The 15,809-nt window shown below is 35.6% G+C and overlaps 1 protein-coding gene across 50 annotated transcripts in view; it reads left to right on the forward strand.

Annotated features, from left to right (window-relative positions):
* Window positions 1–15,809, forward strand: part of MEF2C (myocyte enhancer factor 2C) — a 177,141-nt gene that overhangs the window by 57,497 nt on the left and 103,835 nt on the right. For 3 of the 50 annotated variants that reach the window (XM_054252125.2, XM_035292245.3, XM_035292256.3), the window contains exon 1: window positions 15,417–15,569. The exons of the other annotated variants lie outside the window; for them this stretch is intronic. The gene's annotated coding sequence lies outside the window, so the exon portion shown is untranslated. Of the gene's footprint in view, window positions 1–15,416; window positions 15,570–15,809 lie in introns of those variants that run through there. 50 annotated transcript variants of the gene reach the window in all.

Below are 15,809 nucleotides of genomic sequence, written 5' to 3' on the forward strand. Positions count from 1 at the left end.
TAATTAGTGAGTTTAGTTTTTCATCAAACTGGGTAATTGGCCAGATTCTCAATATTTTAGGGCCCAAACACAGGTAGGAATGAAAGATCTGAAGAACTCAACAATAGAAAAGATGAATTTTAACAGAGCAGATTTCAAAGAACTTGTAAATATTACAAGATATTCTTAGAAAATATAGTATGTAGGCTAGAGGATCGCACAAATGGTCGAAGAACACTTCATCTGAAATCACAAGCCTTAAAAAGGAGTATCTCTGGTTGACAAAAGAAAGATCTGTATGAGGAATGGAAATTTAAATGTATTATGAGAATAGGAGAAATTTAAAATAGCATAGAAATAAAAGTTCTGAGAAATAGTGAGGACTTAAAATTGGATAAGGCTAATCAAAATTAAAAGATGATCTTTATGAATTTATCTAGTTTAACCAAAAACAATAACAAAGGATAAAATAAAATGCCCATTTTTAATGTGCTTCAGGAGTGTGTAAGTTCCACCAGGCATGAATTTTGTCTGTTTTATTCCCTGATATATCACCTGTAATAGCGCCTGGAACGTAGTAGTTACTCAGAAAAAAATTGTTGAGTGAAGGAAAAAATGAAATGCTTCTTTGCTTTATTTTTCACTTTTTTTTAAACAGTGAAATGAACTCGTGCTTTTAGCCACATACGTGAAATGTAATACGAGTATGTATGACTTACTGAATCCAGTGATACTAAGAAACAAAACAAATGCCACGGAACTTCTCCTGGAATGGTTTGACTAAAGCCTGAGATCAATTTTTTAATTTTTTTTTATTTTGTGTTTTTGAGACAAAGTTTTACTCCGTCACCCAGGCTGGGGTGCAGTTGTGCAGTCACATCTCACTGCAGCCTCAAACTCCTGGGTTCAAACGATCCTCTGGCCTCAGCTTCCTGAGTAGCTGGTACTCCAGACACGCACCACCACACCCACTTAATTTTTTAATTTTTTCGTAGAAGCAGGGTCTCACCATGTTGCCCAAGCTGGTCTTGAACCGGATCCACCTACCTCAGCCTCCCAAGATGCGGGGAGTTCAGGTGTGAGCCACGGTGCCAGGCCCTAAGATCATTTCAATGGCAAAAATTATTTCAACTTAATGGCATTACGGGACCACAGGCTGCTAGTCTTAAGAATTTTTGAGTAAAGAGTAGGAGTTAACTATCACAGTGATAACATTTCTTAAATGAAGGATGACGCTGGGAACCACAGTTGGTAACTCTCTTATTTGCAGACTTAAAAATGCACAAGGAAATATCGCCATGAAATCAATGTGTTATTTATCTTTAAAAGTTCAGGATGTGAGTATTAAGCAACATAGCATCATACAAGAACCGGTCCTGTGAGGAAATTTTTGTCTTTGTTAATAAAGTGTTAAGGAAAAAGGAAAGGAATAATTCAACTTTCTAAGGCTTTTGATTTTCTTTCATATGACATCCTCATCCATAAATTGGGAAAATATAATCTAAACCATACACAGATTTTAATGGTAGCTAAAGGAATAGTGAATTAAATAATTTAGTCATTACATTTTAAATGCTAACAAATCCTGTATAAAGAGTGTTTGAGGTCTGGCCCTTGAAAGATAGGAACTCAGCATAACCTTGGTAAACTAGAGAAACGGTCAGAAATCTTGAAGCCAAGGAAAAAAAAATAAACTCTCTAAATACAAAATGTGGAAGAGTTGGCTAGAAACAAATCTGGCAAGGGAAATATTACAAAATTGAAATAAGTGAAAAGGTAAACATTTACTTTAAAATTCATGCAGTGTGTGGATAAATAAAAATATTTATTTGATAAAAATATACAACAAAAGCATTTTTCAAGGACTATGTATATTTTTGGACTCCAGAAATCTAGGCAAATATGATTGGAAATACTGAGCTGCAAAGATGGGGAAAAAATAAAGACCAGCGTAAGGGAAGATTAAAAGAATAGACATAAAGCAATACACATCTTGAAGCGTATGACATGATGGATGTGATCACCAAATGTTGTTCTCTGTACAAAGGACAGAACAAGAGGAGTGGACATAAAGCATTCTGTGAGGGATTAGCTATAAGTAAGAATTTCCTGAGAGTGAGAGTTGTGAAACATCAAAATAGGATACTGAGGAAGGTTATGCTGCTTCTTTTCCGGCAGGCCTTAAAAATAGGAGAGGTGGAATCTTTGTGAAATAATTTGGGTACGGTATTATCTGAAGGAGGGAAAACTGGTATGACCTTGCATAACTTGTGCCAATATTTATATCTGGCATTTCTACTGTTACCTTTGATTAACGGAAATATGAATGTATATTTCTAACCAAAAGTAAAGATTTTTTTTCTCTTTTCTAACGTGACAAAATTTATCATTCTCATAAAGATCCATTTTCAGGCAGTTGAATTTTTTAAGGCCATTCTAGAATTCTCCATAGTAAATTTAGGAAAACACTAAATATTTATATTAACTAATTTTTTTCAAAGGGATTTGGTAGAGGTTTTGCTATATCTATTGTTTTTCTATTTCATAACATACAAAAGACAGACACTTTTATATAATTTTGAAATTTAGAATCCTCAGGCTTGTGACCAAATAATAATTTGGCATGTGAACTAGTTACTTTATGGAAATGTCCACTTTTCTAGCATCTAAGAGTAATATGCACAAACTTTCCTTTTCAGAACACTTATTACTGGACCTACAAACAGGCATGAGGGACACTGATATAAAAATTCTCCTAGAGGTGTCTTCACTTTGAAAGGCAATATTTGCCAACAGATTCTTTCTTACTGAATTACAAATCTCAGAGATTTCCTGTTTACCAGAAGTCCTCTTGGAGAGCATGGGATATAGAGGCAGCCATTTTGAGTTTTCACTTTGCACCATCAACTGCCCAGCATCTTAAATTAAACCCAGTCTTATATAGGTAGGTAGGCAGATAGTGGGTTGGTAGTACGTAAGTGGGTGGGTGGGTGGCTGGGTGGGTGGATGGATAGATAGAATGTGGCATTGTTGCCTATGGAGTTCTTGAACGATTCTGACTCACTATTCTCATCAACTAGTACAATAACATATATAATTCTATAAATGAATATAGATGTACTATGTATGTACATATATAGGTACATGGTGTTCTGCCTATGAAAGTAGGAAAAAGTCTGACAAATGCTGAATATATACATTTACTTCCTCATTCTGTAGGCTCTGATAGAGCAAGGTTACACAAAACACTGAAAAAATTGTGATGTAAATGTCTATAATGTACCAAAGTGTGTAGTATTTTCCAACAATTATAAATATATTGCCAATTATGTCAACTGTTTTCATACAATTAGTGTATTTTATTAGGTGTGTCTCTTATAAAGCTGATAGCCATAAAATTGTTTCTAAAATAATGTACCTAAAGAGCTTGAAATGCACAATTCAACTAAGAGCTCTCAAACACAAAGAATTCTGAAGAAGTAGGTAACTGGATAGAATTTTGAAGTGGAAATATCCTTGGAAATAGAAGAATTTGTAGTGGACCATAATTTGAGGAGATAATGAGAAGAAAGAGAAAGAGCATAAAGGAGAAGGAAGAGCAGGAGTGGCAAGGGGAGGAGGATAAGGATAATGGCCAGGGTCATATCAGAGTTGGTGTGATGTGGTTTAGAAACCTACTCAGGGTACTCTGAAGGAAAGCAAGATGACTGTGTCAAGCCTTGGGGATGAGATATCTGTGTAATTCTCATCTGTAATTCTCAGATGAAAATTCTGTGTAATTTTTAACTTCATCATAAATGAAATGGACTCTCCTGATCCATTAACAGAAAGACAACTGTTTTGGGTTTTTTTTTTTCCAGGAATTGTGAAGAATATATACTGATTTATACAGTATGTATTTACCTGGTTTTCCTTCTGAACAACCACATTCATTTCTAGAAAGTAGAAAAAACTAACAAATATACAAAAAACAGCTCCTGATGATCATCCAGTAAATGATAATATTAAAAACAAATATCTAACTTCCATTCTATTCCTCTGCTGGCACAGGGAATAAACTCATTTTTGCCATCAAGAATAAGAGAATGTTAGATGAGTTGAAGAACACTGATTTTTAAAATAATTTGTAGATTTCACCAAATCCTGAATATCACATTTTCTACACACAATTTTAAGTTTTAAGTACTCCCTTGAGTATTTCTTAGTAGCAGAGAGAAGTAGCAGAGTATGTGATTCGAGTACTGAATGTGAGACTGGATTGACATGGATACACATTATAGCTCTAACATTAGCTGTGTGACATTGGGCAAGTTACTTAACCTCTCTGTTCTCTAGCCTTCTTTTCTGTAAAATGGAAATTGTAATAATTCCTTCCTCATAGGCTGTTTTGAGGATTAGAGTTAATATATGTAAAGCTTTTGATACCTTAGCATTTTCCTAGCTATTATGTATGTATTAAACTTTTAAATATGTTTAGTGGTCCCAAGTGCATAATGTAACCTTGGTCTTAACTGTCTATATTGCTTGAGGCTGAGGCGAACATACCTTTCAATATTTAAAAATGTGGAAAAAACAATTACATTTATCCAGACAATAACATCCTTGTAAACTTACTATTCTAGGATGATGCCCTTGCGAGAATCATTCCAACCTTCATTTTTTTGTTTTGTTTTTCTCCTTTATTGGATGCATACCATTTAGGGACTTGACAAGGGTCTTGGAAATTGGACCAGCTCCCTTCTTATGTCTGAGGAAAATGAGACTTAAAGGACTTGACTCAGCTATTGAACCCAACTGAGAGTCTGACTCAAAATGGAGCTTTCCTTTCGCTATTCAGTATTGCTTTGTGCTTAGCATTTTGAGCTTTGGAAACAAATTTCACTCTTTAATGACAAAATAATTTATCAATACTTTTACTTCAAGTGAAAGTTTTCTGCTCCTGATCTTGTGTTTGCACTTTTTTGATAAAACTTTTTAAAAAAATCCATTGTTTTATCATGTCTTCAGCAATATATTATATTTTCCTTGTACCAAGCACTGAGCCAAGTATTGTTCTGAGGTACTTCAGCACTGCCGTGTATTCAGTATTCAGAGGGAAGAAGCTTGTTATTCTCTTGAAACTAGCATTTCCAAAGGATATCTGAAATATATTGGGATATACTCCAGACTCTGGCATTCAGCATGTAGAAGAATATGAAAAGTTCTATAGCAAATAAATCAGTCTTCCAAATGTATTTGATTTCCTGACTTTTTTTTTTTTTTTTTTTTTTTGAGGAACAGCTTGTTAAAATCCTTAGGAACTAGTAATCTCTGGAATCCACTTTGAGGAATGCTAATTTAGGCACTTTGGGATCTCTAAGGATAGGAAGGTCGTGAGCTTGCTTTCACCCAAGAGTGCCTTCCTTTAGAGTCTAGGTTTGAGAGAATCAGGCTAAATAAAATAGGATCCATTTTAGTAGCTTCTGATCTATAGTGCATGGTCTTTTTTATAGGGGAAGCACTGTAATACTTTCCGTTTAGTGTTATCTGCCGAGGATGACTTGGGCTATCCTTGAAAACAGCCTGGGACAGAATGTGTAGACATGCTGAGATAAGGAACCTCCTGCTAGGCCTTCAGCCTAGAAACCATCTCAGCTCACTCTGGCCTCGGGCAGCATCCCTCTGCAGCGTGCCTGTCCTTGCTCTGCCTGGATTGCGTGGAGGAAACATTTTGCTTGTCTGAGAACACCTCTATTCCTAGCTCTTTGACAGTTTCATTCTCCATATCCCCTCAGTTCTAAACATGTAGAAAAAGAGATAAAGAAAGGCGATGAAATGAAAAACTGGAGTGGGGAATGATGCAAGTAGAGAGGAGAAACTCATATTTCCATGCCTGGTTTGTATGCAGTCATGACTGGGTTTTGGATGGTGAAGCAAATCTACCCCAGAGGTCATCTTACTAGATAGACAGGGAGGGAGGTGAGAATGCAGTGTGAAATATTGGTTAACACTGAGAAGAAAATCAAATGCATTTTTTGTTATAATAACTATTCCATGATACATTTAGAAAAGAAAAATATGTATGGTTTTGATTTTTTTTTAATTTCCAAATTTATGTTTGTTTTATAGGGTATTTGATTGCTTGTAAATGAAAATCGATTAAGTGTTCATTTAGGCTTCATAGTAAATTATATAACTTACCTTATTTTAAAATTGATAAATTATGTTCACCAAACAAGAAATTACAAAAAAATGGTTTGGAATAAAGAATCAAATTTATTTACAACTTCCTCCAAAAATATGGCAAAGTAGGGAAAACTGAAAATACAGGAAATTTTTAACTCTCTCCTTAAAATACTATCGCTTGTCCTTAGACATTTCTATTTCACGACCTTTAAAATTAAAGTGGGAACTTGTTGTCCTATTTATTAGAATTTATAGTCCTTAAATGTATTTTTTTTAAGATGGAGTTTCGCTCTTTTTGCCGAGGCTGGAGTGCAATGGCGTGACCTCAGCTCATTGCAACCTCTGCCTCCTGGGTTAAAGCAATTCTTCTGCCTCAGCCTTCCCAGCAGCTGGGATTACAGGCACCCACCACCACACCTGGCTAACTTTTTGTATTTTTAGTAGAGATGGGGGTTTCACCATGTTGGCTAGGCTGGCCTGGGCCTCCCGAAGTGCTGGGATTACAGGCATGAGCCACCCTGCCAGGCCTGTATTTTTTCTTCTTAAAAAAGCTTTGATTTAAAGTACTAGATAATTCAGTTTTTTCATTCCAAGTTGGAAATTAATCTCTTTGGCTTGAGGCTACATAGCTTACTCTATAGGTGGGGATGTCCAAAGATATGTGAATATTTCCAGTAGTATGAGACACTGGGATTTTAAAATATTGCTGACATCTTAATCAAAGCTCTACTGGGATTACTTGGGAGTTGGGTCCTTTGAGAGGGGAAATAAATTAACATACCATTGACAAGTTACATTAGTACAGTTTTAAGATTGTTTATTTCTCAAATTTAAAAAAGTGTGATTTTTATATAATTCTATATTTTAAACTTGCAGACATTTTGCATTGTATTTATCAGATTCTTCGTGGTGTTATCCATAGTTAGTATTGTGAAATGAAAAGAGCTGTTTCAACTAGTGGCCATCCCCATTATGGAAAACCCACATTTCATGATAACAATGGAGTCCAAAGATATGCTTTTGGACTCAATTGATATCAATTTAGAAATATTTTGCATTATGTTATATTCCTAGGGTTTCAAAGAATTTATATATTTTATAAAATTATATAATATCAAAGTGAAGGAAACAAGTTTACACAATGAATATGAAATTGAATTGTATCCATCTGAATATTTACAATTGAGTATGGTTTTATCTTTTTATTTTTTATATTTTTTGAGACCGAGTCTCGTTCTGTTGTTCAGGCTGGAGTGCAGTGGTGCGATCTCGGCTCACTGCAACCTCCACCTTCCAGGTTCAAGCGATTCTCCTGCCCTAGCCTCCGGAGTAGATGGGACTACAAGCGCCCACCACCACATCTGGCTAACTTTTGTATTTTTAGTAGAGATGGGGTTTCACCATATTTTCCAGGCTCGTCTCAAACTCCTAACCTTGTGATCTGCCCACCTCAGCCTCCCAAGGTGCTGGGATTACAGGCATGAGCCACCATGCCTGGCATTTTTGTCTTTTATTTGAGCCTCACAACCTCATAATAGAATGTACATGTTGTTACTATTCCCCTTCTATAGAGTAAGAGACGGGGGTTTAGAAAACTGTGACTTGGCCAGGCATATACCACCAGAATCAGGCACAATGACTGAGTATTCATCCTCCAAATAATGCCTGGCTCCATCGTGAATTAGGGCCTTCCTCAAATGTCATCTCTTCAAATAACCCTTCCCTATGAACCATCCCAATAGATGCCCACCTCTGCCCTTCTCCACTTCATCACCTCTTTGTCCATTCTACTGGGTTATTTCTCTATAGCCCTTCTGTATCTAATATCATCATATTGATGCACTTGTGTGTCGCCCTTTTCCCCCTTAGAATGTAAGCTTCATGAAGACCGGGACTTTCTATTTTGTTTTCAGTGATGTCCCTGGCATGTGGCATCATGCTTGACAACTTCACATCTCTGTGACTAATGACTGAATTTTGTCATTGATACCTGTGATATTAAGCATCATGATTTTGGCTCATGGTATAGCCCGTTACAGTGATTTAGCCAGGGTTTCATTCTGGTGTAGTCCAACCTAAAAATCAAATCTACAATCAGAATACACCAAATATGTTACATGTAATTGGTCTGCTCCAAAGCCATGGCAGGTAGCATGGACTACATCCTGTTAGAGCATCTGAACTCCATGTGTGTGCCTTCATCTCATTTCTGACAATTAGCTGTCACCCTTCCTGCCCACCACCCTGACAGAAGTTCTGAAGTATTCAAATAGTGCGTTACACAACCCCAGCATGTTTTACAGTGAGCAGGATAGTCATGGAGAGGCCTCTTGTTCTGGAGTTTTGCACAGATAAAGGGAGGATATAGTTTTAAGAAGAATGCTATAACTACAAAGTGCATCCTGAAGGCCATTTAGCTCACAATGAAGGTCTGTGTTTTAAAATAGCACTATAACAAAGTAACTACAGAGTTTTGGCAAGGGCTTCAACTATTTATAGAACTAAGTAGGCATAGTAAATAGTGCCACAGTACCCGGTTCTCTCTTGCCATAACCCCAAACTTATAAGAAGCACTATAATTATATTTTTCTACTTAAAAAAAAAAATCATAGTAGCCATTATCAGTTTAACCATACGGAAGCTCAGGCTGAGATTTCTTTTTTAAATGCATAGTTTTGATTTTCAGCAGCTGCACTGGGTCTTTAATCATATATTATCTTTATGAAGCCTTTTTCTAACATATGTTAATTGGCTGTTTTCTGTGACAAATTATGAGCTCTTACTTTGATGAGGTTCAATTGCAATCATGTTGGAGTCGAGTATGTAGAGTTTCCACCCCTGCTGGCTCCTCAAACCACTACAAACATCCGCACGTCACTACAGTGCTGAGTAATGGCAGGATTTGGGCTGGCTGATTTCTCTACAGATTTTTTTTTTTTCCACAGGATATTTTCAGCTTCTTTGTACTAAATCTGTTGCAGGGTTTGCCCTTTTTAGCAGAAGCATGCTCTAAAATTAACATCAAATCTTATTGGAGATTACTATAATACGTGAGAAATATTTCATAATTGAACATCTAGCGTCTGTTTTGCTTTACTAAAATTTTAATGCATTTATTACACATTTTTAAAAGTCAGTCCGTTGTAAGGCTGGTAAGTATTTTCTAGATCATAAGCATTTTGTAACAAATATTTTGATTTTTCCTCTTTTGAGGGGAATACAGTTATTAAGTGAATAGATGATCAGGTATATATTTAGTTATCATAAAGAAAATGCACATAATATTTTTTCTAGGTGTTTCCAAATATATCACTATGTTAAAAACTCCATTGTATTTTCTTTTTTCTTTGCAGTTACATCTGTTGGTTGAGTAATAAAAACAATTACGTGTCCTATCAAGGCTAATGTCCTATAAGATGCACAGCATGCATTCCAATTCTCGATTCTAACGTCAGTTTTTAATGTATGATTAGGATGAACAGATACATTCTAATCCATCTGCTATGAGAACTGTGGCAGATAGCCTGCATCAAATACCAACAGATGATCAGTGATAGCCACAATTAAAATAGATATAAAAATGCAGTGTATTTGTTTATACTCACAAGAAAATAGGGTAATTAAGTAAAGCCTTCAGAACCTGTGTCAGACACCAGTCATAGTGGGATTAATTTAACTGTTTCTGCTTTGACATCTAAAGTAAAGGATTCTAGGTAAACTGCTGCAGTTGTTCAAAATCTAAATCTATGGGTCAAATTTTCATATAGGTATTAGACTTTAGAATAAGAAGAGCCAGCTGTGAATAGGAGCTACTCCTCCTCATGAGGCTGTTTTTAATCAGTCATTTCCCTGGAGTAGCACACAATCAATGAGCTCTAAATCCTGAGGCTACCTGCACTTGTAGGAAGGCCTGGGAACATCATTACAGAACTTACAATTGAGCACATGTGAAAAAATTAGAGCAGAAATTAAGGGTAAGAAAGGTTAACTTCAGAAGTCTTACTTTGGTACTGCTCTTTTAGAGGGAGGTAAAGAGATAATTTCAAATGTTTTTTTTTTTTTTAAAAAAAAGGAATATTAAGCCCAACTTCTAAATGCAGATAATATTCTATTAAAAGATCGTTATAAACAGGCCAAATGAAAAGTTATTATGGATTTATGTTAGCCAGAACTGTTTAAACACGTGTATTATTTTGAGAATGTACATGTGGGTCAATTTCAGGATGAGTAAATAAATGTAATTTTTTTTTTCGCTAGTCCCTCTGCAGCTATAGAGAATGGTTTCAGAAGTCCTGTGTGATGCTTCCATGTGACTACAAAGTCAATTGATGCACTCTGTCTTGAGCTGAAGTACATAGGAAATTTAGTTCCACTTGATAAGACACATGCTTAACTGGGTTTAAGAAAATAAACCAAGGTGAAGAATAATGTGTAAATGAAACAGAGAACTTGGCACTTGATTGTATGGAAGCCCATGAGCCATGTGGCTTAATGGGGGCCAGTTGGGATCATTTAATGATTGCTGTCAGAAGATCAGATTTAATTCTCCTTATAAGAAGACCACAGTGGGATAGAGTTAAACAAATTGTCATCAGAGGTTTCAGATGAACAAAGCCTTAATTAGGTTGATTAGGATGCTGCAAAAGAGATGAAAAGAAATAGAAAAATTTATGAATCACTGAGTTCCATGTTGAGCCACATATAATAGCAATATCATACATGTTTTTGAGAGATACTATTATGGCATTTTGAACATCACATATTTTAGCAGATAAGATTTCTATGTAAACTTTCTAAATGTGTAAAGTTTAGAGATAAAAATAAATGACATTCCATTTAAATAACAGACGATTTATCTAGCATGTTCTCTTTAATGTACAACAGTAACATTGGCAGGGGGACAATGGTATTTTTTCCCATTTCAAGGTCACCTTTAAATGTTAAATAAATTGGAAAATAAATAGTGAAAAAGCAAATTATTTGCAAGGACATAATTTTCAATCATTTAACATAATATCTGAATGCAGAGTAAAATAAAGCTTTTACTGAAAGCATCCTATTAGGCATTCACACCATGATCTTAATAATATTGTGACTATTTACTGGTGATAATACTCAGGACAACTCAGGTATTTTAAAATGGCCTCTAACCGTTTTATTTACACATTTTGAAAGACTCAAGTGTGTTTCTCCATGTACTGTGCACACATGTGCACACGCACACACACACAAATGTATCAGTAAGACTGAAAAATGTGTTCAACACATATAGGCATAAGAGAAAAATATTTTTAGAGCATTTCCATTTTAAATATGAAACATGATATATTAAAGATGAATAATATAATGAACAGGATCATGAGATGCCCAGGAATTCAGATGTTTTTGTCATAATGAGATGAAAATGTATAATAGCAACATCTTCCACTTCTAGCTTAGCTTGCTTTGCAGACTTTTTTGTTTCACTGATGTTAATGTTGTATAGTGCTTAACTTGCTTTGTTCAGTAACAACAACAAAAATCCAGCTGCATGTGCTTGCTGAGAGGTTATAACTGGGGAACAGAACACAGTCTGTGATGCTAAATAGTAGCTCTTGCTTTCTGGTAAGACAGTACAGGCTTTACCTTTGTGGCAAGCCCTGCCACGTCTCTAAGAGGCCTTTGAAATAAAACATGATGGCTGCGCTGTTGTGAAAAATTAGAAAAACAGAGACGTAATAGAATCCTGAATTAATTACCTAATATGATGTGAAAAGACTAAAAGCTGTGGTAGGGTTGGATAGCACAAGGTTCTTCACATATTTAGACCATTTGGAGTTTATTTTGGCATGGGAATAGAGAATGCTGTTTCAGCTGCAGTGTGAAAAGTGTCCAAGACAAAATATACCATGGAGAACTATGACAGGGGAACTGTACTTCCCTCATATTTATTAAGTTGTTTATAATGCAATACAATTGTATAAAGGCATGTGTCTCCTAAATTCTGGCACTGTGTAAATAAAATGATTTACGTCGGGGATAATGGCAGGTTAGGCCCACTTATTAAATTAATTGCAGGGGTTTTGAAAACGAGTTCCTTTTTAGCCTTATTATATTTCTGACATACATTTCATCTCTTTTTGTCCTTGGGGAAAGATATTAAAGTAGGACTGGAAGCATTAATGTAGAGTTTTCAGCAGCGGTGGTCATTGGGAAAATTGATATATTTCCCTAGTTATTTCCGCTTTTGCCGCCTGAAGCTCTTCCGTAGCTGATACGTAAGAGAAACTTCTTAATTTTTTTAACACTGTAAATTTATTCTTCATTTGGTGATTATTGTTACAGGATAAATGAGGCATTATCTGTTAGAAGTTGCTAATTATTAGCTTTGGAAAGTGAGATCTTCATGGTAAATGTAGGGATTACACTATTCACTTGATAGCCTTACTAAATGATAGAACTTTCACTTTATGCCTTAAAATGGAAGCAAGCGTACAAGCAGTAGGCCATGTTCCCAGTGATACTATGTACCCGGCATTCATATATAGTACCACATCTCATGATCATAACCATCCTACAAATGAAAATTTTTTTTCTCAGTTATGGGTGGGGCAAGGAAACAACAGTTCTGAGGGGTCAAGTAATCAGTCTGGAGTCACACAGCATCCAAGGACCAAGCTAGAATTCCAACCCTGATCTTTCTGCCCCCAAAATCCATTCAACTTCCAGTTTTCAGTAAATTATTCTAATTCTACCTAGGAGATGCAATATAAATGTGATGATGTAGTAAGTGAGGTTATCAATCTGCTTCTATATAAGCAAAAATGGTAAAATATTTTCAGTAGTGGTCATGAAAAATAGAAGCTGAAGAAAATACATCAGTTGAGAGGTACAAATCTTAATTCAGTCAATCAACTAATAGTTATTAGCTCTTTCTATGTGTTTGACACTAGGGTATATACAGGGGATAAAAAGTGAAACAAGCAGATAAAACAGATGTTGAGGAAGATGAGCAACATACAGTTTCAACTGTGTCAAGTGCTACAAAGGAGGACTTAGTGCTTAGACCTTATAAGAGGGAAATTCGATGTGATCAGGAGGGCGTGGAGTACTTCCCGAGGAGGTGAAACTGAAGCTGAGACAGAATGGAGGAGAAGTTAAGGAGGCACAAAAGGAAAGGAGGAACATTCTAGGCAGAAAGAATTGCATAGTACACAAAGACCCGGTGGCAGGAAGGAGCATGGCAGGTGTGAGGAACTGGAAAAGATGGTCAACATTATTTATTATCTGTATATGTGGTACTATGTTACTGAGACTTGAAGATGATTTGAAATTCATCATATTGGATGAATTGGAATAAATTGGAAAAAATTGGAAAAATTAATTAGCATATGGCATGATGGTATTTACCTAGTGGCAAATAATGGCTGTTCTTTTATTACCCTTAGAAGAATGAGTCTTGGCTGTGTGATTTGGAAATGAACTCACATTTTACTCATAGCTTGAGTAATGGTACATTTATAAAATACATGGAAAGCTTAGAGAGAAATGGAGCAACTTTAAGACCAAGGAAATACTCCTCAACTCAGAAGACAACACACAGTCAAACATCAATAGGAATAATAATTTGGTTATACCTTTTGAAGTTTAGAATAGCTCTTAATAGAAGAAAAGTAAAAGTTCTGCCTGTTCATTTTAACCAAAATATAATTGCATGTTTCATCCATTTTTCAAACGAATCATAAAGTAGAAAGCTAAATGTATCTAGATGCAATATATTGAGCAAAGTTTTCCACTTAAAAAGATAATGAATCATTTAATTACTTGATTTAGTGATACCAGGCTTGCAGCAACTGGGCTTATGCATTTTATGATCAGTCTTGCCCCTTATGATGTAATCATTTTGTATTTATTTAACAGTATTATTTAGTGTGGTGTGACAGAGTGTGCTCAGTTTTCAGCTTCGAGTTTTTGCAAAACGTTATTTGAGGATGCTGGTGTTAGTGAAAATGTTAAATCAACGAAAAAGATATTTTTAATACGAATAAAAGAAAACCAGAATTTTTTCTTTGAAAACTGACATCACATATTTCAATGTTTTACCATTATGCATAGCCTGTTTTTATTTAAGTGACTGCATTGTACTTATTGTAGCAAAATACACGCTTTGCAAAGATAAGTTTAGCAGAAGAGAATTAATTTCTTCCCACATCTTTTAATGTGGCATGGCAGTCTCACTCTAAGATCAAAACATATAACTGAAGGTTATGTTTAACTTCTAAATCAAAGTGTTGTGGGAAGATGATTGAAATCTGATGATGACTCAGATCCACTTGATATGTGGTTTTCTTCTTACAGAACCCTTATGTAGAATGCCATTTCCATGTTAGAAAGAACTTAATAGTGAGGAGATTAAATAGTTTCACTATAGATGCAAAGTTTGTGTTATTTACTTTGGTTCCTAGTTTGAATTTTTTTTAGAGAACCCAAGAGCCTCAATAACCATAAGAATCTTTTCCCCCTCAGTATATTTTTTTTCTTTAATGTGGGAGCAAACAAATGATTAACATATTACCAGCATGCATTGATTTTATTTTTCATTTGCTGGTTTATATGAGTCTTTTTTTTTTTTCTTTTTTACCAAAAGTTTTAATTTATCTATTTTGAGTCTTTGCTTGCATAGAATTTTTCATTTGCCTCAAAGGGTAAATTCCAATTATATGGCTGCATTAACTGTGTACGATTATTTTTGCAAGGCCTGGCAAACAATAATTGAGATTTATCTGTCTGCTACTTCAGTGAAGTAAATTTATGTTTGTTTTCTTATTTTCATTTCTTAAAGCAGTCATAATAAAACACTAACCTAGAACTGACATGGTTTTTTCTCAGGTGTTTTAAAGATGGAAATTAAAAATCACGCCCCAGCTCTGAATTGTCCTTATTGTCCCTTATCTGAACCTCTCCAAGGCCTCTGTGTGTGGGTTGTGCAGCACAGCACACTCAGACGGTTCTGCTCAGAGAAGGAAGTGGAGAGTTTTGGTTCCCATTTTACACTTCTGGAACAGTTTAGGGAAGGAAGCACCTTTACACCTTTTATTGTTCGTGGTTGCTGACATCATATCCTTCCCTGACCAGTCTGTGTGCGTGTTTCCTGCCATTCTGTCAAAATTCTTCTGTGCTACTGGGAGAGATTTGTAGGAGGGAGGGAGGGAGGAAGAGGGCAAGAAAGAGTGAGGGAGGGAGGGAGGAAGGGAAGGGAGGGGGAGGTGTGTGTCACTCAAGGGAACTTGTTTGTAAATGAGATAGCCCAGTGGGAGAATGATCTTTAGCATCTGTCCAGAAGAAATTCTTCTCGACTTGGGTCTCAAACCACTTTGCCTTCATCTGCCCGCTTATGCCAAACTCAAAACGAACAGAAGCCTGCCATAATGAAGTTCCCCTTTTTAGTAAGCGCTTCATTTTAGTTTTCTTTTATCTGGGTTGGCATTTTTTCTAGAAAAGAAATACAGAAGACTGTAACCCTACAGAGTATAACTGTAGTAGAGCATTTATTCTTCTTTTTTAAAAAAATTACTGATTATTTATATGTAGCTCTGTCATTTTCCAAGAACGCTTCTTTCATGTGGGAAAAAATAGCAGCAAGGCTGTTGGAATTATTTTAAGCTTATGGTTGATTGTGCATAATG

Source organism: Callithrix jacchus, chromosome 2, assembly GCF_049354715.1.
Source record: "Callithrix jacchus isolate 240 chromosome 2, calJac240_pri, whole genome shotgun sequence".
NCBI lineage: Eukaryota > Metazoa > Chordata > Mammalia > Primates > Cebidae > Callithrix > Callithrix jacchus.